This window comes from Haliaeetus albicilla, chromosome 9 (genome assembly GCF_947461875.1).
Source record: "Haliaeetus albicilla chromosome 9, bHalAlb1.1, whole genome shotgun sequence".
NCBI lineage: Eukaryota > Metazoa > Chordata > Aves > Accipitriformes > Accipitridae > Haliaeetus > Haliaeetus albicilla.
The window spans coordinates 31271981-31299352 of record NC_091491.1 but is presented as its reverse complement, the minus strand read 5'-3'; the positions used below and the strand labels follow the sequence as shown (position 1 = coordinate 31299352).

The 27372-nt window shown below is 42.6% G+C and overlaps 1 long non-coding RNA gene across 1 annotated transcript; it reads left to right on the top strand.

Annotated features, from left to right (window-relative positions):
* Nucleotides 1-85: 85 nt before the first annotated feature.
* Nucleotides 86-27049, top strand: LOC138686874 (uncharacterized). Its single transcript, XR_011326203.1, has 3 exons — nucleotides 86-1161; nucleotides 19908-20063; nucleotides 26345-27049. It is a non-coding gene; the product is annotated as an uncharacterized lncRNA (long non-coding RNA).
* Nucleotides 27050-27372: the final 323 nt, after the last annotated feature.

Here is a 27372-nt window from a genome sequence, read left to right as displayed (position 1 = left end):
TTCCCTCTTCTCTCTGTCCTCCTCACAAGGGAAGGGTGTGTTGTCTTTGCTATAGCTGTCTTTCTCTTGCCATCATAGAGAGAAGAGGATGTTTCTCTACGAGGTGGCTCACTGTGACTTGTCCCCACGTCTGTCAGCGGGAGGTCCCCCAGGAACATGGCTGAACAAACACCAGCCTTGGTGGCTGCTCCCTTCATTTCAGGATGGCTGTCTTATCTCCCACACAGCTGGCCCATATACTGCTGTTGCTCAACCTCCTCCTTTCTGCCTTCTTGGCAACGATGTGGACAAAAGCAACCTATAAATCTGTTCAGCTTGTGAGCTTCAGTGCTTGACCCTGGCTCCCCAGTTTGTACTTGCAATACCTGCAATCCCCAAGTGATCTGTCATCTGGGGTGAGATACTTTGGGCTTTGAACTTGGCATCCCAAAAAATACATTCAGCTCTGTTTCACAGAGATCTGAGGCTTTCTCTGAAACTCTATTATTGTTTTCCCTGGGTTTTTTTGACCTTCCAAATCCTCTTTTTTTTCTCACCCCCAGAACAGCGTGCTCAGCATCGAAAGGACAAAGCTGGCTGGGGCACGCAGGCTCTGAGCAGCGTAGGAGCTGCCGGGAGAGAGGAAGGGCAGCAGGATGGCTGTGAGAGAGCACACACAGCTACTGCCCTCAATTAGCCCATGTGGCTGTTGCATTTGAAATGAAAGCAGAGCAGGTCTCCAAAGAGTTCCCTCGTGGGTCTTGCTGAACTTATAAGCTGGGACCACAGTATAACTTAATTTCCTGAAATGTCAAGTGGCTCGTATTGGCTGCCTGCTCTATTGGTGTTTTTCTTGTGAACAATTGTACTCCCATTTCCTGCAAAAAAATTCCTATCAGTGCTTGATGATTGCTTAATAAGAGAAATCAGTAAGGACAGGGAAAGTTCACATCCTGCAGATGAATATAATGACTATTGGCTTTCTTTGGGATTGCCAGAGGCTTTTTTTGGTTGTGGTTTGATTTATTTGTATTTTTTATCCACCCAGCCGAGAACATTGATCTGAAGCTGTATCCTGCAAGTGCTGAGCCCATCGTTGAGCTGTAGGAGGCCCTCAGCAACCACCAACCTCACATGAGAAGGAAAGGGTAGCATTTCCTGGATGATAAAAGCTGGGAAAAGGTATCTCAAATTGGGAATAGTAGCAATGTTGAGGGTAAAGCTGTCAATCTCATGTTTTTATTATCTGCCTTGTGATAGACTCTGTTTTCTGCTTGATTTTGCAAGAGAAGAGGGCTTGTATAATCATAGTGTGGGTGTGAACTCTTATGAAGGTGACTGCAAGGCTCACGGGCAAGTCTGAAGGATCCCAAATGGATTTGTTGTTATTTTTTAAATCTCAGTTTCTAGGCAATCATTTCTATCATTTCTTAGGTGTGATTTCTGAGGCCCTTGGCTCTTTATTCAAGATCAGGCTTTTATCATTCTTGTGTGAGCTAATACTCTTTTAGACCTGAGATACTGGGTTTACAGGGAACCTGGTGGAAAATAAAAAAAGTCTTTTCTTCATGTTAGCTTTCATATGACTAATTCTAATGCTCCTCTGTCTAGAGAGTTCCCTTTTCAAAGTGCTGCGCAAGCTATTAGCTAACTGTACAGCTTAGGTAAATGAGTAGGTGAACAAAACTCCCTGCCATTTGGAGGGCGTTTGAACTCCTCCTAAGCCCTTAGTACTCCCAATCGGCACTGTGTCTCTGCGGAGTCATTCCTGGGACTGAAGTATGGTGCTGAGCAGGGGAGCCACTGAGAGACACCCAATGGGAAATATTTGGCAGAGGGACTGACTGACAATTTAGATGGTCTGAACGTGGGCCTGAAAGTAAAATGTTGTCTTGTGGTGGCTGTTCACCTTCCAAATGTCTCTCGCAATCTGTGTCCTCTCGTCTCCCAGCTTTGCTTCCCAGCTCTCATCTTGGTTCCTGGCACAAGACATAGGGCTCCTAGGGTCTGAGGGAGGAAAGGACTAGCGAGCAGTTGTAACTGAAAGCCTTGCCTGATTAAATGTCAGGAACGTATTGAAGATAATGCAATTTTTATGCCACTCCCTATATTTTAGAACCTAAGGGCCAATAAGAGAGAAACTGGTCAAGCAAAAATAAGAAAGCGTAATGTGCATTTTAATACTAAAATGATAGTCAGTCTTGGTCTGCAGCTGAGGAATGCACCAGCCTTTTTGAGAAGGAGCAAAGCATATTTTCTCATCACATTACAGGCATAGGCATATTCCTTAGTTCAGCTCCTTCCCATCTTGGTGCATTACATATCCCGCACGCAGGGGTGATCTTCTGGTTACGCAGCAACGTCTTGGTTCCCTAAATGCTGGAGAACATTTAGACACTGGAGTAAATAAACCTTGGTGTAGGCTACTGCCTGTTGCAGAGAGCAGATTAATTTGTTGTTGTTGTTGTGTCCTCTCATCATCTCTTTCATTGGATGTGTGTACACTGCCTGCCTAGAGAAAGCACTAATGTCTAATCACATTCTGCAGAAGGCCATTTGAGAGGATTTAAAAAAAAAATATTTACTTGCTTTTAAGGAGTATAATTACAAGGCGATGCTCATAGCATGGCAAAGCTTAGACAAGGTGTTATGAAAGAAAAAAATATTAGCCTTGTGGTTTTGGGTACAACAGTTGTGCAACTGTCCCACCGTTTGCAGTTGCCCTCTGGCTGTTGAGGGCTTTTTAGACCCAAGGGAGAGACTCTATTAACTGTCATGTGGGACAAAGGATGCAGTGACTGATGGTTTCGTGCCTAGCCAGTGTAAAGGCGGTGGGGTGTAAATCCATGTAGTTCCTCACTAGTAAGACCATTACTTTGCATTAATCTTACTGCTCTTGCTACCCAACTTTCTGTTACAACTTTAAGAAGGGTTACCTGAACTGAGGAAAGAGACAATTTTTGTACTTCACAGATAAATTGTCTTTTTGGGGATCTAGCTCCACTGGCATCCTCTGCCCCAAATGAGTTGGAAGGGGCTCTTGGGTGCTGCCGGGGGACTAGCCAGCTGGGGTCACTCAAGAGCATTGCAAGAGGCTCCCTTGTCTCCTCGCCCCAAGGGGCCGAGATATTTAGACAGCTGCCTCACTATGAATGGGACTCTCTGGCAAAAGAATTAAGCAAAGATTAAAATCAGTTTTAGCTGTTAAATGTGTGCTTTGCACAGCATTTAGCAACTAAAAGGATAATTATCTTTGAACTTATGCACGTGGTTTTAGATGTGATCCACACAAGTTGCTATGTTTTCTGTTGTCTACAAGGAACAGAAAATCAGGATAAGAATGAGATGCTGGTGTCAATAAGGACACAGATTTTTGAGTAGGCTGGAGACGGTGCCCAGTCTGCAGGGAAGTAGAATGAGAATAGGTTAAAAAAATTATTTTAACACTTGTCATTTAGACTCTCCTATTTAATGGGAGTTCAAGCTCTTTAAGGAAATACAAGTGTGCATGAATGTAGGAAAATGAGACTGCTCTGAAAGAAAGCCAAGCTCATACCTGGAGGGAAAACTTACTCTGAATGTTAATGCTTGTTGGGCACAAAGAGTGAAATCTGTGAGGTGAAGAGTGCTGCGAGACCTACATAGGTCAGTGCAGAGCAAATCAGATTGAGATTTAGAAAGTTCTGCAGAAAAATAAGGAATAATTTGGTGCTAAGTTGCAATATAATAGAGAGAGGGGCTCCCCGCCCCTGTGCAGTCTGGGTGCTTTGGAAAGCTGCATCAGGTTCAAGATACCCACGTCAGTAAAAACATAGACAATGGGAGGAGGTAACATGGTTGATATAATGTTAGTGCCATTTTAAAACCCTTTAGGGAAGCAAGTAAGCATTGCCAAAAGGTGATCAAAAATTCTGGATCTTCTCATCCAGCATGAGCCAAATCATGACATAAGACAAACTTTTTTCAAGCTTTTTTTTTTTAACTTCAACTTTTTAAATCTTTAGAATAGCCTTAAATTATCAAGTTTCTTAGCCAGAAAGCATACAATTGTTACAGAAATGGCACCAGGAATCAAAAGTGAAATTATTATACAGTCATTGGAGGAGGGCTGATTGGAAGCCCTGATGTCCAACCCATTTCTTGCATGGCCTTTTGCACAGTTGAAGATGTCCCTCTTGCTCCTCTTAACCAGCTCTCCCCTTGCCTAAACACCCCAGCTCATGTAGTTGCTGGAGATGGTGTTTCCCAGCCTTCTGCTTTTCTCTGGACTCTGCGGTCTGCCCGCATCTTTCTTGAAGGGTGAGTCTGAGGCTAGAGGCAATCCACCACTCGAGACCATACCTATGTTGAGCAGGGAGGAAGGATGCCTCTACAAGCATAGTATATTGCACTGATTTTTACTGAATTAAACCTCCCCCCGCAATTTTTCCAGACCATCAAGATCATTTTGACTTCGGATCCTCTGCTGTATATAATGTCAGCTCTTCCTAGCTTTGTTGCCTGCAGAAGTAGTATACATATTCTCAGTTATTTAATTTAATTTTGTTTGTGAAACTACTGAATGGAACTGATTCCCAGGTACAAGGCTGTCAAGCAGAACACCCAAGATGATAAGACTTATGAAATGGTCATCAGATGTATCAGTTACATACTTCAGGCAGCAGTACTCTTGCTCTAGCTGGGAGAGGATTAATAGCTATTTTTTTCTCCTTTTCTTTCTTTGTTTCATGGTTCTTTGTGTTGCAAAGTACCTAATGGAAAGTGGTAGGTAGTGGTTAAAGAGCTGTCTTGGATCCAGAGTTCAGACCTTCTGATCTCAGCTCAGAGTTAGAGTCACAGCCTGACCTTTCACGAACATCTGCAGCTTGTCATGCCTGTATTTTGTCACATATAAGGTATGGATGAATAAAGTTACTTCTTTAAGCAGTGGCGAGGGTTTCTACATTGAGGTCAGAGAACTAATGCTATGAAAAGGCCAGATCCAAGAAAAAGTCAATGAGAACTTTTTGCTTTTGCTTCAGAAGATGTTGGGCCAGGCCTGAATTGTGGGACAATAAGTCTTTATGACTTCTGAAGTGCAAGGTATGGATTATGTGTTTGGGAAACCCATTAAAAGTAGTGACATGCTTTAACGAAAGAAAGATCTCTAGCTCAGGCAGCTTTGATTTAAAGATATAAAGGGAAAAACAATTTCTCTTAGTGATTTAACAATGCAAATAAATAGGTTCTGAAGTGATGATGGGAAGATGAATACGCTACTCGGAGTGGAGCTGAGCAGCAGCAAGACGTTGGTGCAGCAGGGTTCACAAAAGGCAGCCTTTGAATGACAAGCACCAGTTTGGGCAAGAAGTTTTCACTGGGAGCCAGCCAGGAGAGGTTAGAGCTCTGCGCAGTACATGTTCCTGATGACTCCACCACTCTGTCCTTATTTCCATGGCTCTGCTGGTTACCTACCTACCACCTCGGAGAGGTGCTGCAGGCACTTTCTAGTGGGCTTATGTCATTGGTCAGAGATCTTTGTGTATGTGAAATTTGGGAGAGATCCGTACCATCCCTGCACAACTGAGGTTTGTAGATGATGGGTGAGGCAGTGATGTCCCAGAGAGCTACAGCGCCTTGGGCTATGATCTCATAAGTTAAGCAGGGTTGGGCCTGTTTGTTTTTGGATGGGGACTCAGAAGGAAAAGTTGATTGCTACAGTCAATTTGACTTGGTAATTCAGAAGGTGGTGCTCTTCCCCCTAGATAGCACAGGCTGACATGCCAGAATGATTAGGCTCACCACAACTCCTAACCTTTTGGAAAAAATGTAAAACCAACATCCTCACCTCTTGAGAGTGAACATCACGGGACTCCTGCTATTACCCCTGAGTCCCAACCAAATTCCATCTCAAGGCAACCGCACCCTGCAGATGGAGATCCACCCTGCCCTTTCAGGAGGATGCAGTAAACTTTGCTTTCACTGCTTGGTCACGTTATACCTCCAGCTGAACCGCTGCAGAGTTCAGTGCAGATGGCAGCAGTATTACTCGGGCAGGCAGCGAATGCCCTTTCAGTTAACGTGTGCAAGTGTCCTCACTGGACAGGGACCTTAAATGGGAGGTATTTTCCCACCAGTAGGGATTTTGGAAGCTCTAGTGGGAGCTGGTTTGAGCAATAGCTTCCTTGTGCTGAACACGGCATAGCGGCTGGAGCCTCCCTCTGCTTTGCCTTTGGCTCTTCCTACTGCAGCACATTGCCAGGCTTTCACAGCACAGGCACACTCTGCTGCCCACTGCCATCTTAGAAGGACAAAACCCATTTGCTTAGCTGTTTTGTACACTTCTTCGTACACCAGTGTGGCTACTGGGGCCAAATTCTGGAGTGATGTAAGTTATTTAGCAGTATGTAGGTGTAAAGTGCAGCAATCTTCTGTACTGACTGGGTGGTAAGGTAGGGTTGCAGCAGGAAAAGCAGCAAAGAGGATGGCATTAGGTAAAATGCTTACTGTGAGGAGGGGTGCTGGGAAGGGAGCTCTGGTTGCTTTGGCTGTGTCTAAAGTCAGATTTGCTCTGTATTTGTTTATTTTGTAAGCTGTGAAAGCACTTGTGTGCATTCTTCTCTTTTGGTTTAGCTTAAACCTTTCCTAATCCTGTTAGCAGAGATAAACCTCCCTGAACCCCAAGTAAGTGTCTGCACGGGAGTTTGCACCAGCTGAATTAAATCTGTGTGAAATTCTGCAGGGTGCCCTTGTGTGGGTAAACGCAACCTCACGTTGACACCTTCCTTCCAGCGTCCTCGTCTGTCCCTGCTGCGCTGCTCCTGCTCTCCCCTCTTGGCAGGGAAATGGCAGCAGTTCCCTGGCAGGGAGGTCACATTGAAGCTTATTCTTCTCAGTTCCCACAGGAAAATAAGTAACCCCTCATTCTCCACCGTCATAGTGACTATGCAGGAAAAGGGCTGAGTGAACTGAAATTAGGCTCTCCATTTAGGGTCTGTCAGGACAGGCTCTCTAAAGGGAAGGCGGTGTGCCAGCAGGACCAGGTCCCTGACCTAGTGACATGCAGAAGCAGGGACTGCTCCCAGTACCAGCAGCCCCTGCTGATCTCTGCTGTCCTGGCAGAGCACAGTGGGAGAGGCAGGCAGCTGGGCTTAGCTCTGGCTTTTGCATATTCTTTACCATGCGTGTCCTGTCTTGACAGTATTTATGCAAATTTTTAAGTAGGGGAAAAAGCTGTCACGTAAAACCAAAAATTCATCTGAAGGCCAAATATGTAGGTTGGTTGGCTTCTGTGTTTTCTCTCTCTTTTTTTTTTTTTTCAATTAAAAATAAAGTAACCTATAAAATGACGATCTAGTTTAATATGCTCATTATATGTTCCAGGCAGTATCTGAGTCATGCCATTTGCTCTGTGCTTTGTACCCCTGTGGGGGATGTAAAAGTTCCATTTTTGGAATATTTCTTGGTCCACCCCAGTCAGATATGCCAGGTGAGAGTGCTGGGGTGCAGGGTTGTGGGTAGTGCAAGTGAATTCTCTCAAGATAAAATTGCTGTCAGGACAGGACCCACAGGTCACTGTTTCAGGTAATTGGTTTAGTGGTCCTGTCCTTGCAATCCATGTCATCTTTTTGAGTGGAAACACACCTGAAGTCCAAAGAAGTTGCCAATGGATTGTCTTGTCGTTATTTTTATTTTTGGTTAGTGGAGCTCCATTTGATTTAATTTCCACCCAGTGCTAAGATCCATCACCTTTAATTGGCATCAAAAAACATCTATAAAGAGCTACAAAAGGAGCTGCTGGAGGAAGTCTCCTCTTCAGCACTGGTAGAGCTGCTGCATGTTGTCATATCCTGAGCAGCCAATTCACAGCAGCATGGACATTTCTCATGCAGGTAGGGGTCTTCTGGCTTGCCCAGGCCATTTCAACTGGGTATTTTTGCAGACATAATTAGCAAGATGCTTGCTGGTTAATGCCAACTGTGATAATGGGTTTTGTGACGCAGATTCACGTTCGCTAAGAGCCAGAGTAAACCAGACTTGCCTCCTGGGATCTGCATACCACAACAGTCCAGAGATCATAATTATGAATTTTTTTTTCCTGAAGACTCAAGGTCACGGTTAAGGTACAGCAATCTAATACTTTATTTCTGATCAGCTCAGAGCCCCTGTTATAAGCCAAGGTGCCAAAGCTACCTTTCACGTAACTAAGATGCATGTATATGGGTCAGCTAATGCACAAGTGTCTTCATTGATGGGACAGCACTTGTGAGCCTTTTCCACCATTACAGGATCATGGAAAACAAGGCCGAACAATATCTTCACTTTAGAGCACTTTGTACCCCATAGGAAGGGGCTGGAAAAAGGGGCTGTCCTTTAGGCTACAGACCCCCACCTGCTGTATCTGCACCGCCCTCCCACTGCTGTGAACTCCAGGGACTTGGCAGGTCTCAGCCTTTTTTCCACTAGAATTGCAGTTTTTTCCTTGGGCTGTGTCTAAATTTCCTTGGCATGGAGGGAAGGGATGATGTTACCACCACTCCAGGGAATGCAGTAGCATACAATTATTGCTTTTCAGATATGCTATATAGATACACTTGGAAATCTCCATTCTTCCCTTCCTTCAAAATACATGGCTGTAGTTAATGCATTTGGAGGCTGTGGGTCTCTGACTCTGTAATGGTTTGCCTGCTCAGAGGGGTGACAGCCTGCAGTAAATGTACCTACACTGCAAGACATCTCAGTCTCCCAGCCCATTTTTATGTCTGGTGGTGGGGTGAACCAGCTAGACCCCACTGAGAGAAGACCTGCAGGACTGCTCCCAGCAGGCAGCACAGCACTGTGCCTGGTTTGACTTCCCTCTGCCCCTTGCAGTCCTTCCATGACATCTCAGACCAAATTTGCTCTTGGCCATACCCTGCCACCACCACCCCTTTCTGCAGGGCATGCAACACAGCCCTTCAGCATCAGGCTGTAAAAACATTGCTTTCGTGGGCTGCCACATAACTCTCAAATTATTTTAGGCATGTTGACTTCAAGCACACACACAAGCAACTATTATGTCTTATGGCCACAAGGCCAAGTGCCATGCATTATGGGCATGGCCAGTCTGCTCTAGAGCCAAGCTAGCCCTGGGCGGTGGCAGCATGAGATGTTCTGTACTACCTGTCCTGGGAGGCTGGGAATCGCTCCCTGGTGTGGATGCTATTAGTGATATAGATATAACCTTTAGCTACTAACTAATGAAATTACTTTTCTCAGTGCAGGGGTATAGCTGCATGCTATTAGCATTAGAAATAGCAGGTTCCAGACCTGCTGCTGACTTAGATGAGGCTGTTCTAATATTATCTGAAATATTGTCTTTCTGATTTTTTTTTTCCTGAAGGTTGACAGCCAGAATATTTTTTTTTGTTTAAGGCCTAAAAATCTTCCTTTCCCTGATTTGCCCTCTTCTTCCCCAGAACCATATGCACACAAAAAAATGGACTTCTAGAAGTCTGGATGCTTTCCTAAAGCATTTAATAGCACTGAGGATGTGAAATACTGTACTGAGTCCTCTGGGAAACCTACAATTAGTGGGATGAAAAAACCTTTCATAAATGACTGAGCTCCTGAAACAGTGAGAGTAATTAAAATACTATACAGGACAGAGTTGAAAATCCTTACAGGATTATCAGTAAAGCACTGTTTAAAAGATGTCCTTGCTTTGGACAGTAGCAGCAACATTGTGTGCAGGCATTACTCAGAGTTCCTGCTGGGAGTGGGAGGGGGCAGATAACCATGTGCAGTACCTGGTTAGTCTCATGTTTTCTTCCATTTTTATCTTCACTGTTCCAGCTGAGAGGAGCTCTTCATAGCATATTTATTTAATCCCAGGAGGACTACAGATTGATTGATTGAGTGTGTTGCTGGGGTTTGTTTGGTTGGTTGGTTTTGCTGTGTGGTTGGTTTTTTTTTTAAACCAGTCTGTAATGATGCTAGGTTGGGAGTGCAGAGCCAGGGAAGGGACAGCTTTGAAAAGGTGCTCTCTGTGCATCTACTTGCGTGGTGGTCTTACCTAGTGCATGTATGCGTCTGATCTGATCCAGGGATAGGCACCAAGGAGCTGCCTACAGACCTGGTTAAACATTTAACACCTAGTTCCAATTTCCAAAGGCATTTTAGTTCCTGAAGGTGCATACAGAGCTTTCACAGGGCCTTAGCTTGTTGGATACCCAAATTACTGTGACTTTGATGGGACAGAATTGTCTAACTTTATCAGGATCCTTTGAAATTCCACTAGGGGTCCATCTGCCATGCACCTAAAGCCTTATGAAATATGATCTGGGTGGATAAAGAGATTTTTCGTTTGTTTGTTTGTTTGTTTTTCTGCCTGGTAGGAAAGGCTTCCCAGAGGTACACTTCCCAGCGTGGCAAATCCTGCACAGCTCCATCGAGCACACATAGAAGCAGCTTCAGAAATGGCAGAGGCTGCAAGACACTTACAAATTATGATAGCCAATTGGACAGGATTTAAAAGAATGGTGACACATTATGCAAGTGAGCAATGGTTAATTTACTTTTGGGAAGATGTTTAAAATTCAGCATTGTTTTGGGCTCATGAGTGAAAATTTACTGTGATAAATTTGTTGGAGGGCAAGGTCACGGTTTTGTTTCCTGGGTGAAAAGTGAGGCCAGACAAAAACATAAATACAGTTACAAGCACAGTTAGCAGATGTGTGCACCCTATCTGATGTGGGGTGGCATTAGTGAGCTGATAGGTGTAGGTTGGAGGAGGGACGTGAAAGGGAATGTGCTTTGCACACAGTAGGCCTGGAGTGAATTTGAGTTGAAGAACTTTGCAGGGAAGACAGGGATAAGAGAAAGGGAAGAAGAAAGGAAAAAAGAAATTTTCCTTGGTTGGGTGAAGGTAGTGGGATTGGAGGGAACTGGTGTGAAGGTGTGCGTGAGTGGGACAGACCTGAGCCATGCACATGGGTAGCGGGGAGCTGACTTGGATACGAAATGGGTTAAAGGAAGAATAGCAAGAAGATGGGAAAGGGAGGGAAGCTGAAGGCTAGGAAGGTAGAAGCTGAGACCAGCATGGCAATGGAGCTGTGAGATGGCAGCCAGGCCTTTCCTTTTCCAGAGGCAGTTGCTTCTGACTGCCCATTATGTCTCTCTTTATCTCTCTGCAAGGAAGTTTTCCAAAAGCATGAATAATACCTTATTAGGTAGATGGTAAAGCCCCTCCTTTTTATCCTGCTTTAATTCATGCTTCCTCTGCTTTGGTGGCTGCCTTGTATATAGTGCTGTTAAAAGTGCAATTATCATTCTTCCTGGTTGCGCGGTGTTAAGGGCGTATCCTCTTGCAGCATCTCCTGGAGGCTTATTACTCAAGAGAGAGGAGTTGTGCACTAGAAGCCAAATTAAACTGAGCAAAGAGAAAGCTGTTTCCACCGCAGGGATGGAACAGATTGTTTTGCTGAAGACCAGGTCAGGAGCTGGTCCATGGGAGAATATGTAGCTGGAAGCCTGTGATGTAGGGAATTTGTGCCATAGAGCTGGAAGACACAACCCTGTGGTTCTTTTGTCCACTGCTGTAGGGATGTGGGTTGGTGAGCATCCCCTGCCTGACAGGGGCATATTGTCCTGCACAGCTTTCAAGGCTGGAAGTTGTAATTGTGACCCTCTCCACTGGTCTTCTGCAGGATCTTGAGTGTGTTCTTCTTGGAGAGCTATCCAGACTTAGCTAAAGATCCCAAGTGATGAAGAATGCAGTGCATCCCTGAAAGAACCACCTTCTCCCTTCCTCTTTTAAAAAGTATCTTCTTTTTTTTCTCAGCGTGAACTCATTTGGGTTTTAGTTGTCTTTTTACCATCGGATCACCACTGTTTTCCCTCTGCTTGTTGGAAAAACTCCTTACACACCACTCACTGGTCAGCTTTGAGGGGCAACCAGAGTCACCATCTCCATTTGCCAGGATCCCAGATGCCTCTGAAGCTTTCTAAGCACCAGGCAGCAAACAGTTAAGGCAGCTGAGCCGCAGGCCTCAGAACATTTTGCTAGGGAGCCAGGTGAGCAAAGAACAGATAAAGGCAGCACCTGCCTATGGGTTTGGAACAGCCTGGGGCCATGGATAGAATGTAAATACACTCTGAAAATCTTATTGTCTGACACTGTGCCAGCGTCTTCTGGGCTCTTGTCATGGAAAATATTTTGGCTGAGGTCATTCAGTCAGCAAAAAACCAGCATTTAATACCCTCTGAGGTGCCAACTTGCTTCTTTCTTTGTGTCGATAAATAAACAAAGTAGGGTAGCATTTCACGTTGCCAGGATGATCTTTGTTTTATTAGGAAGGGTTTAAAGGTTGTTGATTTTTTTTTTTTCTCCTTCTCCTTCCTCCTCTTTAAATGCAAAGACGCTGTATGTTTCTGCTCCCTTTCTCTGTGTTTGCTCCTTCTGGCTCACACGCACACGCCCAACCTTTAGAGTGAGAACTAATGTCTGCTTCTTGTAAATCTCTGCTGGCTGCCCCAGGCTATGTTTTTAATTCCTTTATTCATCTTTGAGATGAGTAGGAGAAAGGTGCAGCTTTTTGAGATGATGGAAGTTGCCATTTCCCTTCTTCAGTCAATTAGGCGCTTTGGTTGTTTTCGGCTAATTCTCAAAACTTTCCATTGATGATAGCTCTGAAGGGGGGGCGGGGGAGGGGGAAATGTTGAGGGGAGCTGAGGGATCTGGGAAGGAGAAGAAAGAGGGCTGGTAACTGGATTATCTACTGGTAGAATGATTTGCTGCATGTGCCTCTAGGAGAGAGAAACAACCTGATTTCAGAGCTGCATTCAGAGCAGCTGAGCTTCTGGTTAGTCAGATTTATGGCTTTTGATTATATTTGTGCAGTGCCTGTCCTTTCTCAAGTGTGATATGAGACATGCTGATCCTGTCAGTGCTCTTGGGAAACTATTGCTTTTTCTCCCAAATCCTTGTAATAGGAAATTCCTTCAAAGTTTGCGCGGAGTTTCCCTCAGTCATGTGTCTTTGAGCCCCCTCCCCTCATCCTTCAGCTCCAGAACCTTCTACCACTGCCTGTTTTGGGTAAGTCATGGGTGTGCAGTCACTATTGGGTGAAGAAGCACCATTTGTCCAGGGGTGATCTGCACCTATTGAAAGCCTTCACCTCATCTATTCTTTGGCCAACAGTCTCCCCCTGGCTCCTCTGGGCCTTGCTTACTGGCCTGTAATACCCAAGCCCCTTGTGGATGGTTACTACCTCACGTAGATGTTGTAGACAGCACTGTGGAATGAAACAACAGTGTTCCCTTTCTTCCACTGTGCTTCAGCAATGACATGAGAGCAAAGGATGGGCTTTGCCTTCTGAAACATAAGCTCTTTCTGCTTTCAGGCAGGGAAGGAATGAGATCAGTCCTTCCACATCAGCATTTTCTTTATCTTGTTGTTTTCTGCCTTAAGTCTGTCAGGGTCTGCGGCTTGTCTGGTAATGAGTCTGCAAACCTTGGGGCTGGGAATCAACTCACCTGATTTTAGTTATCTGAAACTTAGACATAAAGTCTAAGATTGTCATCTAGGCTCCCTCTTTGGTCGGTGAGGAGTGATAAACAGCCCATGCCATTCATCTTACCCATTCTAGACATCTGCTGTAGGTTGGGATGATTCATGTTTTGGAAGCTCCTGCCCTCTCCACAAACTGTCAGGGAGGTGTAGGTGAACATTCAGATCTGGACCCCTCTCACAGGGCTCTTCATCTGAGAAATCCAGCAGCTGTCTTCTTTTTACCATTTACCCTGGATGTTATCTATGTGAAGGGTAGAATTATACTGTCCCTTGTTTTGAGGGGAGTCATCTGTGCCTATCTGTCTGTTAAGATGACTTTGTGCTGATTTTGATGGAGATGGTGCTCTGCCTGTGATGGCCCTGAGGAACAAAGGAGGTTTTTAAAGTGAGAAGGTGATAAGTACTTTGTCAAATGTTGTCATTCTGCTGTCAATTTTTCAATCAATCAGGTGGATTTTAAGGCCAAAATTTCAGAGCTGGTGAAAGAATATGGAGGCCTAGTTTCCATCGAAATTAAAGATCTCATCTTAACTGCTTTATATTTACCCTTGTGTTAATCTGTGCTGTGATTGCTTATCCCTGTGTATATCTTTGAAGGAGAAAGACTGCAGGCACTCCCCACCCCACAGGAGATACAGACCTCAAAATGTAGAGGGGAAAAATAGAGCTTGGAGCTGGGCTAACCTTCTCGGGTAGCTGCTGGGAGCACAATGGTGGCAAATTGCTGTGGCAAGGGACCCTGCTCTTGAAGCGAAGACAGGAACTAGGCTGACAAGACAATAATAGTGTGTTGGCTCAACTGGTAAACACACATCCCTTTTGGACAGACTCAAAATGTTACATTGAGAAGCAGTTAATACACCGTTGTGTAAGGTTCCTAATGGACTGGAGCCAGAATGCTCCATTAACCACACACGTATAAAATATTCATTGAGCTTGGGTTTTGTTGCCAAGCTGGAGAAAGGGGGAGAAGTTTGTGTATAGAGATAAAACTGTCAGTATTGAGGGCTGAAGGGAGGAGTTGATGGTGTGTTCTGAAATCTTTTATTCTTTTTAAGAGGAGAAGGATTTCTGATCTTTGGCAGGGGGCTAAGGGGTGCAAAGAGGATTAAATGCAAGACTTGCCAGGTTTTACATTTCATGCTTAATTGTCCAACGGATGAAGGTACCTCCTGTCTCTGTGCCAGACTCCCTGATCTCTTATGTACCATGTGGTCTCTGAAAATTAAACCCAGAGTCAGCCTTTAGAAAATAAGATAAATGTGAAAACCAAAATCACGTTCCCTGAAAGGTTGGCTTCCAAATAGAAGAAAACTTGCCTAAACACAGGAGAGTGAGAACTGTGGTGATAGGAAGTATAAGCACCAAATTTTCTCTCTGGAAAACATGTTCACGTGTTTTTGTGTTGGTTTTAGATTTGTGGTAAAAGAAGTTTTCTATTTTCTGGGTGCTGAATGTACAATGAACTTTTAGAAGAGATTTGGTTGGAAGAATTGGCTCACTTTGCTGTTGATGCTTGAATTAGGAGACAATAAGGCAAATCATAAAATTGTGTTTCAGACCGAATGAGTAAACATGTGTGCAAAAGCTACCGACCACGTGACACCTCCCTCTTGCTGGAAGGCGACTTTGTGTATCCACTTCAGCAAGACATATGGCAAAAGGACAACAGTCCCACTGGGTAGGAAGAGGCAGGCTGTGGTGCTGTGTGGGATTGATAACTGGCTATATGAGGCCAGGAAGGAGTGTGTAGTGGTTTGCCTAAGCTCTGGAGGCTTTCTATCCTGTGGTGTCTGGGCAGCCTTTGAGAGGATACTGAAAAGGAGCTGGTGACCTTCCTTGTGCATCATCTCTGGTCATGGTCATATGAGCACCAAGAAAATATAAGGGAGAGCTCTAGGAGGCAAAACATAACATTTTGATAGGAGAGGATGGTAAAGGACAGGAACTCTGTTACAGCATTCATGAAATACTTGTCCCAGATGTGCAGAGATGCAATGTGTGCCTAAGGAAGTGGTGTGGGAAGAAGACTTCTTAGAAACAGGAGAGATGCTAAGAATGGATGGGAGGGTTGGTCGTTTGTAAAATGGGGGCAACCAGGCTAGTGGCACTTGGAATAAAAACAAATACTAGAGGAATCTTTAAAATTATTTGAGATGAGGACCTGGAGAAGAACACACTCATCCTGATGACAAGTTCCCCACCATGGAAGTCTCTGTACCGTCACAGCAGGGTAGGACAGCCACCAATAACATTCAGGTTGTAAATAAAATAGAGCAGTCTAAGCAAATCCACAGTTAAACAAGGCACACACAGATGGGCAGCTAGAGAAAGACCAAAAGTATCTGTGCTTTTCTATAAATATTAAATGTATATAAAGTAAGGATGGGTGAATTTTAATGTACTGGCCTCCTAGAAATCTTACTGAATGAAGCTAATCAGTATGAAGCTGTACTATCAGGATACGTATTATGTAGAAATGACAAGAATAGATTTTGCCGTTGGAGGAGTGACTCACAGTCTGTTGGAAATGAGTGTCCAATAAGATAAATCAGTTATCTGTGTCATCATTTACCACCCACTCTCTATGAATTGAAAGTTGCCATGCCAAATGAAGAAAAACATTATAATAAGCTTACCCTTTTAAACAGCTGACCATGGCAGTGACAATATCCATGAAATACTAAGAAAGATCAGAGGCAATGGAAAGACAGTATACAAGAAAATAGACTGGAGAAGATTTGTCCTAGTTAGGATATAAAGAACAACTTTTAGTTAACATTTTTAAACAGAAAAATAAAAGGGAAAGACGCTCTTGACTAAGACCTTGTTTAAACTATAGCTGTTGCACTGAAGAGTTGCTTGGCAGTAGTGACCATTGCATGGTCAAATTCAATACTTTTGCAGGAATAATAGCACTAGGAAAACCCCAAAGACCATGACAATATTTTTCTTTAAAAAGCAGTTTAAATAACAGTAAAGGAGCAGGTAAATGAGCTAAGAGTGTAAGTACCATCCCTGTAAATTGGAGAAAACATCTCATCTGTTCCCAAAACATATCTAACCCCCCCAAAAGTTACTACAGTTAAAGAGTAGAGTAAGCGAGACTATTAGAAATAAAAAGGTGTCCTTTAAAAAGTGGAAATTATGCCTAAGCAAAGAAAACAGAGAGGAATATAATTTTTTACAAGTTAAATGTAAAACTATAATAACAACACAAACTAAAATAGTTTGAGGAGTGACTCACAAAAGACATGAAAACTAATAACAAAAGCTTTTCCAAACACGACAGGAGCTGGCAGTCTGCCTGCAAATGGTGGGTTCAGCAAATGACCGAGGTGTGAAAGGAGCAATGGAAGTCAGCAAGACCACTGTATAGCAGGTAGCAGAAGGCACTGGCTGCGTAGCAAGTAGGAAGTCCTCCAACATTTGAGCCCAAGGAATGACCTCTAATTGAATGTTAATAGAAGAGCTTTTAAAACAGATTCATGAAATGAACAATAGTAAATCACCAGGACAAATGATATTCACTCAAATGTTCTAAATTACTCTGGTATGAAACTTTTGGGTTCAGTCAGCCTTGATCCCAGAGGAGGTAAATAATGTGACACCAATCTTAAAAAGGGTTCCAGCAGGGATTAAAAAAACTACAGGCTACTCAAGTCTGGCTTCTGTACCAGGAAAAATTGAGAGGAAATTATAACAGATTTAGTGGCAGCATAGGTAAATACAATATATTGCAGATGTGTTAACATGGCCTTTGTAAATTAAAGGCATGCATTGCAAACCCTGAAGTTCTTTGAAGGAATGAATAAGCATCTGGAGAAGCATGTGAGACTTAACATAGTGTACTTGGGGTTTTGAATGGATTTTGAAAAGGTCTCACCAAGGTAGGAGGAAAAAGATAGCTATAATTAGGCAATTTTCACAATAGAAAATTTTCATGTTCCTTATAGTGATCCTTTGGGGGGATGGGGGGCAGTCCTTGTAGAGTTCCTGGGGCAGGGGGAGCTGTGTTCTTCAACAGTCCTACCTGCAAAAAAAAAATTAATAGGGAGTTCATTCATGCCAAAAAATCACTATGACAGTGATAACTAAAGCTTTTTGGTCCTTTGCAGCAGGATCTTGAGAGACTGAGCAGTACAGTGGCAGACTAAAGTCAATGTTAATATACATAAATAATAGAGAGGAAAATAATCTTGGCCATTCATGCCTCTAGGTAGCTATGTTTTCTATGGTTTCTATATTCAGGAAAACAATTAATAAAGTCATTGTTGCTGATTTTCCAGAAATATCAGACCAGTACTAGAAGTCCTATAAATGACAAAGAGAAATTTTTGGAGTTATTTGGAATAATTGAGAACAAAACAAACAGGTTATGCCACTGCAGTTTATACAGGAGAGGGACAGAGATGTTGATCTTCCTGTAGCATTCCTTCATCTTGGCTGCTGCATGCAGGACTGCTCACTCGATTTCAAAAAAGATGTATTAAAAGTAGAAAAGACATAGAAAAGAGCAGTGAGAGTAGCTAGAGGTGTGAAATGTCTCTCTCTCTCTCTTTTTTTTTTTTAATGGAGAAGTCTAAATAAAGTAGTGCTCCTCAGCCTTGAAAACTGAAGAAGCATTTGACAGAGGCTCGTAAAACCATGAGTGATATGGAAGACGTGGATGGGAACTGATTATTCCCTCCTCCTTGTAACACAAGAACTAGGGGTGCTAAAGAAACTAAAAGGATAGTAGCATAGAATAAAAGGAGTACTTTTTCATTATTATATTGTGGAAGTAATGATGGATACTGGAAATAGCAAAATGAAATAAATTTAAGATAGGATCAGCCAAAATCCTGTAGGATCCATTCATCTGAGGCTACTAAACACAGTGGCCTGTGTGGGCTTGGAGATTGCCTCAAGTGCCTGAATTACCAATGGCCAGAAACTGGAAGACTGTGACCATTCTGTGCGTGGTCTGCATTGTGTGTCTGTTAAGTATCTGCTTTTGGACAGTGTTGCAGGTAAACTGCTGGGCTAGGTAAAGCTTGGCTTTATCTGCACCACCATTTTTGTATCCCTTTTCTACTAAGGTTGAACCTGCTTAACTCCAAATTTTGTTTCCTGCTTTGTGCCATCTCACAGTTCTCTTTGAAATATTCCTTTTCCTTTCTGTAGGTTTTGTGAGCTTTTGGCCCAACTGCAAGTACTCAGCTTTTCCTGCTTATGTGCAAGTTTCTGCATCTTGAGCCTATGGATCACTTTTTGTATGTGGAGATCAGCATTGTGTGTTTTCTTTTAAAAATGACAAAATTTTAGCCAGATTCACAAAATTAGTTGTTTTATAAGCCCTGACTTAATGCATGTAAACACAGGACTAACTTTAAGCATATGCTTAAGTTCTGTGGATCTCAAGCACATGTTTAAGTGCTTTGCCAGATAAAAATAGAAGCATGATTTAACAGTAGGCCTGACTTTCCATTGTGCTATTTTAGTTTTATGCTGATTTAACTCCAGCTAACTCAGCCACGATACAGGACTTGGTTTGGAGAAGACAGCTTTGGTCTGAAAACAAGTTATTCCAAACCCTAGAGCTGGAAGAAGTTCTCTAGGACCGAAGATTTACAAGAAAGTGTGTTATGGCAGAGTGTTAGGCTGCTGCTTGTGGATTCATGGTGTGAGTTTGAATTTCATGCTGGAATTGCACAACACCCAGATACAAGTGGGTGTCTGGCCATGCTGACAATGTTAAAAGCATCCAGATGTGAATGTTTTTGGCTATGGAAACTTTTGTGCTTTAAGTGTGCTAGCCCAATTTTCTTGGGACAATATTTGGACTTCTCTCTCTGGTGAGATTTTTTTCAGCATCATTTAAAATGTTGAGAGATGTAGTGATTTGCCTATAGTAAAATCTATAGATCTGCTGCTTGAAAGCTAATTACAGGCCATTTTAGCTGGATTTCCCTAAAATATAAACATATATTAGGACAGAGAAAGAAAAAGTACTGCCCCTGTCTTGAACTGAATTGAAAATCAAGGAACCTCAGCAGTGATTGAGAGAGGAATAGCAGAATATTGTAAACATTATGCTAGAAAGATGAGATGCACCACAGGTTTGGTAGCAGTCCAAATGAGACAGGAGTCTGGATTCTTTGATTTCTAGTGTTGAATGCTCTTAAATCATAGAATCACCAGCCTGATTTTGCTTGTACTACAGTTCACCCAGCAGTTTGAAAGAGAGACATGAAACAGACTCTTCATAGAATGATCTAGATTGGTACCAATTGCTTTCAGCTGTACGTGAAGACTGCCCTAGAATTTGAAAGGCTACTGTCTTGAAATGATTGAGAACTCTTAGTTTTGAGTCATCTTACTGAATGTATTTCTTTGTTCTGAATTGGTTATTTAGTAGGGGAAAGGAGAAGGCATGAGAAATCCCTCGAATCATTTGAAGGAAGGATTGCTCCTGCTCCATTGATACCCTTGGTCTACAAGTGTCTCCTATGAGACCTTCACTGAACACCAGGCAAAGAGCTGCAGTGGAAGTTTCAGTGTGCTCTGTCAGGTAAGGGAAAGGATGAATCAGGACAGCAGGTGAAAACCATAGGTACTAAACGATGATGGTCCTCTCTTGAATCTGAGTTGCTGAACTGCCTCATGTAAAATTTCTTGTTTCATGATAGAAAGACCAACAGAGACAGCTTCCTTGTGAACCTTGTAGTCATGTGACAATGATCAAAAGTCGTGTCAAAAAAAGAGAAGAATTGACAGGGAACATAGAGTGATATTTGAAATGCTATGCAAGTGGCTATTTTTTTGGAAATTTTTGCCTCTAACATAGCCTGCAAATATCACTGATGACTAACTTATGTATTCCTCTAAAATAAAAATAGATATGTGATGTTACAGAAGAATTAAAGGAATTTCTATATCTTTGAGTTGCATGTGTGGCTTACTCACATTTGTACTGAAGCCTTTCAGGACTGGTAAGATTCGTTTCCTTTTTGGGCTGGGGAAATGAAAACTAATGCCAGATTGTGTAGGCAGCTCTGGACTGCTGTGAGAGTAACATCAAAACTCATCAATATCTGCAGATATTTTCTTGACAGTGGTAGAAAACAACATTGCTAAAGCCCCAGAGTGCTGGGATAAACATTTGTGCCAGCCAGCATGGGAAGGGAGATAGATCCCAGGATGTGTTGGGTCCAGAGGGAGGAACAGCCACCTGCATAGAGATGTGTGGAAGCTTTGCTTTTCCATTCTGACATAGGAATGCTGAGATAGCGTATTTCACTGTGATAATAAAGCCAGTCTAGTTTTGAAATGGGTGTCTCGTATCTTCTGCAAATAAGATTGCAGCAGATGGTTTCATTGCTCCTCAGCCCCAATCAGAAAAATGAATTCTTCTTAAAACACTGAGGGAAATGTTATGAAAAAGCAGTGCAGACCCTGCATACCAATGTGAAGTGGGTGGAGAGATACAGTGGCTAAAAGCAGAAGTGTAGGACTTGCCTTTAATGGGTACCTTGCCCAGATATACTACATAAATTCACAAATACAGGCTTATCTTGCAGTTCCATACACAAACAGGCATGTGCGCTGTCTCCGAATGTAGCAGAGACAACGTCTGGGTCAAGAAAGCAGAGTGAGTCTTCTTCACTGGGACTTCCGGTTGGGTTTTAGGAACATGGGGCTCCGTTCCTCATTTTATTATAAAGTTCTTCCACGGCTTTCGGCTGGTTCTGCCAGTTTATGTGCAGGTACATATGCACAATACTATAGGCTAAACTATTTGTGCATCTGAAAATATACAGGGAGGTGTGCTCTTCCACTCTTGCAGAGAAGCAGTGAAATGATTCCTGAAGTCAGTTATGCCACCACTCTCATTTTGGGACTGGGATTCTCAGCCATAGAAAAGTGCTGTCCAGGGAACAGCACGCAGCAAGTTCTCCCCTCCAGCTGCTCACTGCAGCAGACCCCTAAGTCCTGGTGCAAGGAAGTGTTTCATGTGAACATTTGCATCTCCCAGAGCATTTGCATGCATATGCACATGCTCTTTCTGGGTTTTTACCACTTGAGCATAAAACACGAATTCTTTTCAGATGCAAAACCTCTGTATGTCCATATCTGGTTTGCTGTGTACCTCACTAGGAGTGATATGGGTGCACAGATAATGGTTTCTTTCACAGTGTAGTTGTCCCACTTCAATTTACTGTTCCTTTTCCCTTATGCTGAATTACGGGTTAATGCCGATATAACCTCTGTTTCACTCCCTATCCATCCTAAATGTAAATCGACTTGCCACAACCTGCTACTCTCTAGAAATTACAAAGCCTCAGAAGATAATTTGTTGCTGGTGCTGATAGCATCTGTTTATTCTAATGCACCAGCCAGTCGGGCCGTGCTCGCTTGCAGATGGGGAGAAAATGACCTTCAGTAAAATCGCAAACTTAACAATTCTGAAACAGCATCTCCCTTGGCAGCCAGCTGCTGGTAATCTGAAATCCATGTTTTCAGGGAGGCAGCAGTCAAACCAGTGTGGAGTGAGTCTGCCATCAATGAGGCAGAAGGTAACCTACAGCTTTTTAGAGAGTAAGGAAGTATGGGAACACTCACAGTAGGATTGTGGCCTGAAAAAAATGCTGTGTGCCAGATCTCTTCAGGACGCTTGGATTCTTTGCTTTCATAAGCATGAAAACTGCCTCTGCTCCTTTGCCCATGAATGTCCAATTAGAGTTCAAGTCTGGTGCCTCATGGAAGGTCTGATTAGGGCACTATCACTTGGAAAATCAGATAAATAAAGAAAATATCAGAGTTTAAACTAAATCCATAGAAGTTCAATTGGCTGACTGGTTGTGATAAAATTTGCAATAGTGGCACAGAAAGAGCCTTCTTTGTATCTTGTGAATAAACAGAGGATGAATGTTTTCTCTGGGTAATGGAATAATTTTCACTTCATTGGAACTTGGGATTATGTTAACAATCGGGTTCTAAAGTTACGTATGCAAATCACTAGGGTTTTCTAACTCCAGATCCTAGCGTTACAAAGCTGAAGAGCTCCCTAGGTCTTTTATTTGGATTTCTAATAAGCCCTACAACACTGGGGAAGTTCTAGAGGCAAAACAAATCTAATTTTAGATCAATATTTTAAATAGATTGCTATGATCATTAATAATTAACATTAATATTAATTAATTCAAGGAAATGCAAAGGTAATTGTACAACGAATGGCATACTAAAGCAATGTAGCACATGAAGAGGCACCTAGCATTGATTTTTGGAAAATAACTTTGGTCGACCTTGCTTGGATTAAAAAAAAAAGATACCTGGTTGATTATTATACTAACGTTGATGTAAGAACTTCCTATAAGCCTTTAACTTGTTCCCATATGTATAGATTCATAAACTCAAATGGTACAGTGTCAAATAGGAAATGGTACATGGATTCTGACCATTTCAGTTACAGATCTCAAAGTGGGATTTGTAAATAGATTTGAAGTGTAAACACATCAAATAGCTGTGTTCCTAGTGGGATCCAGTTGTTGCTTTGAGTCGGTTCATGGTGTGGCAGTGACTGGAAGGAGAGGTTAACTCCACACTGCTGATATTAGCAGATGACAGAAAGACTGGTTTAGCATAGTTTGGATCCCTTGATAGGATGGAAATAGCAAATAATTTTTCTTTCAGGATGCTACAGGTAAAGGAAATTAAAACTCTGAGATTTATGTACCAGATGGAATAGACTGTGTTGAGAAATAGGAATCTGGAAAGGGATTGAGGGTTTGAATGGATAATTGGCTGAATGTCATCTCTCACTCCAGTGCTGTAGCCAAAGGGTCTAAACCAGTCCTTGGATCCTTTCTAACGCCTACTTGATATTCCCTGCTTATATACCCAAGGATCACTTTACTGCTGTGTTTGGCGTTGGTGCAACTGCTTCGGGAACACTCCATCCAGCTGTTGTACCCACAATTGAAGAAGGATGTTGAAAAACTGGAGATTTTTCAGAGAAGAGCCACAAGAATGACTGAAGGATTGAAAACATGCCTTACAGTGGAGCCCATCTCCTTAGCTTACCAAACAGCAAGTCAAGAAAAGCTCAAGTCCGGTTCTCAAGTATGCTATATAAGGAAGAGAAATTCAGGAACAGAAGCTCCTTCGGGCAATAGTCTAATAAGAATTGGTAGTCAGAAGTTGGATGAGTTCATACTGTATATAACTCTTCAAATTTTAACTGCGGAAACCATTCTGGGACCGAAAGTCAGGGCTGTGATTTATTCTGTCATTGGCAGTAGAGATTGGATACTTTTTCCATCAGTTACACTCTGGTTCATGCAGGGTATTCATTCAGAGCAGCCTTGTTGCTGGCATCCTTTCAGAAGGCAAACCTAGCTGACCATGGCTGTCCCCTCTGGCTTTGTTAATTTATAAATCAGAGTTCTCACTCCGAATGTTTATAACATAGATACAGAAAACCCTTCGGATACAAATTCTGCTGTCTGATCTGGATCCTAAACTCCATTCTCCAGCTTCACCATAGGATTGGATAGGAAAAGCAAGAATTTGTGGAAGTATTTTTATGTGAGATTATTTTGATCATATGAAAAGCTTAGGGACTAGATCTTAATTTCAAAACCATTTCTCCATGTTTCTAATTCCCATATCAGCACACAGCCTTTGGCAGGGGGCAGGGCAGGAGGTTTTGAATGAACAGTTAGAGTCAGGCTCCTTTTCTCAAAGGCTTGAAGTCAGTTTGGCAGAAGGATCCACCAACATTCATGAAATGGACCAGGGAGAGCAGCTAAGAGAAAGAACCATGTGTCTGGTGCCAGGTCCTACCCCTGATATTCTCAATAACAAAGCCTGAACTAGCAGTTTCTACTACCAGGCAGTCTGCGCAGTGACCTGTGGCCTTGGCCATTATTCTGCCTTCTTCTCTAAGGAGAGATTTTTGCTGGGCAGCAAAAAAGCACATTGGCAATGGCACAGTGAGGAAGTCTGCCTTTCTGCTGCCCATACTGCACACGCCCTGCGAGAAGGAAGTCTGCCTGAAATCTTCCCCAGCCCTTAAAAACAGAAATGGGCATGGCACATTTCAGTGTTCACTAAATTGGGATTGAATCCTAACATTCTTTGAATGAGATCAAACCTCAAGTCTGGAGCACTTCTGAGCCTTGGATTTGGGTTCTTTCCTTTTCAGAAACACTACTCTCTGGTTTGCTTCTCTAGGACCACTTAGAAGTCTTCAAATCAAACCAGATCTGTGGCTTTACCCACTTCCCTGCTGGGCTGCTTTGATTTCTGAGCCTTGAGTTTACCAAAGAGAGGCCACTTTGCTTCCTGCTACAGAAAGTTGTTGTCACCAGGATAATATGATGCAAGGAAATTTTGATGAAGCCTTGATCTGAAATGTTTTATTTCAAGTTTTTTTGTTTGCTTTCATGTCAATATGCTTTCTCCAGAAGCTTCTTTATAAGACTTAGGCTCTGCTATGACTGAAGTCGACTCTGTACGCTTAGTTTTCCCCCATTTTTATTGGACAAACTATCTTCCCTTTCCTTTTCTCCACCCAGGCTGTGGAGAGAGCCCAGAACAAGGACCCAGCACTTGTCTGTGCTGGTTGTGGTCCTGCACCAGCCACTCCATGCTGACACCTACAGAGGGTTCTTGGCCTTTTTTGGGAATCAGAACAAGTGTGATTATTCAATTGCCTGTGCAAACCTGGGCTTTTGAAATCCTATCCCCCAGGGAACTCTAAGGGATACTTCTTGTTCATTTTTTTTTCTCTTTAAATCCCAAATATAGTATCCTTTCTATGAATGCTTAAGGAGGGAATACACCCCTTTTCAAGGCAGCACACAGCCTTTTCATCACGGAGATCACGCCTGTGGATGTATTGGGAAGCATCCATACAACAGCAGTGGCGAACATTTTGCTGGCTCTCTGGCCAGGGTTGAATTTCACTCTCTGAGCACATTTTTTCATGGGATTTTCACCCCTAATGCATGTAAGTATTGGTCAGCTGCAAATGCTCCCTCTCTTCATACAAATTTGTCCAAACCAGTACCCTAGACTGACGGGGAAGCTGTCCAGGGCATGTGCTGTGCCAAAGTTTTGGAAGGGTTCAGCTGTGAACTTGGTGTTCGCAGTTTCTGCGCTTGTGCTAAGTGCTCTAGCCCACTGTCAGCCACCCATGCCATTGGTTATAACAGCATTGTAAGAGCATTTGCTCTTGGATTGCAGAAACCAGGCTGTACAGCAAATTATCTATGTCCTCTTCCATGTCTCTTGTTTTTTGAAATCTACTTTAAAGTCAAAATCCAGGAGCTTTGCAATGCGGTAAGGAAATGCTCTTTACTAGCCTAAGGTGCTGTATGAATGTGGTAGCCTTTGGTTTGGATCAGTTGGAGACCTCTGCAACAACTCAGTGATAAAACTAGAAAGAAATTTTCCCTTCTCCAATGTACTGTCAATACTGGATCTCCTAAGTCAAAAAGATTGCTGTCAACAGCAATAATTAACTTTTTTAACAAATAATTAACTTTGAGGATCCAATTAAAGCAAAAATAATACTGAAATATGGCATGCTAAATCTTACAAGGCAAACATTCTTTCTGGAGATATTCTGGAAGAGCATTTCACCTGGAACAAGAAAATGAGGTGAGGAAGAATAAAAAACCCTTGTCTCTGTTTTCTGGATTTGTAATTTATTTTTTTTAAATAAATATATTGTATCATTAGATCGATTAAGGCCTTGTTTTTATAAGGATCAGAGTACCATTATGTGTTAACTTGGGATTTCCAGACTTTCAAAACCCACTATCTTCTGTACTTGTGTTTCCCTAGGTTTCCAGAAAAAACAAATGGATGACTGTGCTTGTTCTCTGGGATAATGTGTCTTTCAGGAACCCTTTATTCTACCTCAAAAGAGGCCCTGCGTGGTAATTTTTACCTCTTCACCCAATCTCTCTTTGCATGTAAGCCTTCCAGCTCCAAGCTGTTCTGTTTGTGTTCAGAGAGCAAAGGGTGAATCACAGTCTTAATTAAGGTCATTGTGTGATAACTTTGCTATTCTTCCAGCTATTCTCGGATGGTGAATAAATAGTTAAAAATAGGACGTAGACTCTCCTTTAGTCTTTGGTGATAGCCCAGTTTACAGGAAGGTCCTATAAACGTTCTCAGTGATAGTGTGTTTTGATTAATATTCACATTTCTACCCAGGTTTTTCTTTAAAAGGCTGAGTAAGTTGAATGCAGACTGCAAAATCAGTTGAATTGTTATGTTTGCCCAGCACATCATTAGGAACAGAAGGTAAATAGGCCATTAGTCGCACTGTTGGTTTTTTCAGCCTAACTCTGAGTTGATAGATCTTCATATTTTTAGCATCCCTCAATAAGTTTGTTTGAGTCTAAAACACATTGGTAGAAATATCTCAAATCAAATCGATTTCTCAAACTCTAGCTAGAACAGTAGTTGAAAGTCAGCATCAGGAACTTAGAAAAACACATGGCTACATAGAAAAGAGGGAAATGGGTTCTGCATCATTACAGCATTTTCTCCCAGTAACTTGTATGAGTTTCATTGCAGGCCTCAAGGCAAAGAATTTTCTTCTTGGGCTGCAGGAGGGAGTGTTGAAGTGTTGGGAGAGGCAGGATGAGAAAGCAGCTACGTTGCTTAGGCGGTTGTTCTTAGAAAAGCATCGTTGGCAAACTAGCACGATAATTTTGCAAAAGGAAAAAAATCTTGCCCAGGAAGGAGAATTTTGCTGACAAGGTGTTAAGAAAAAAAAAATCTGCTTTTATTTAATTCTGTTCTCTAAAGGGATTTAGCATTTTGCTGTGTAGCTCTTTCATACCAAACTAACTTTTCAAAGT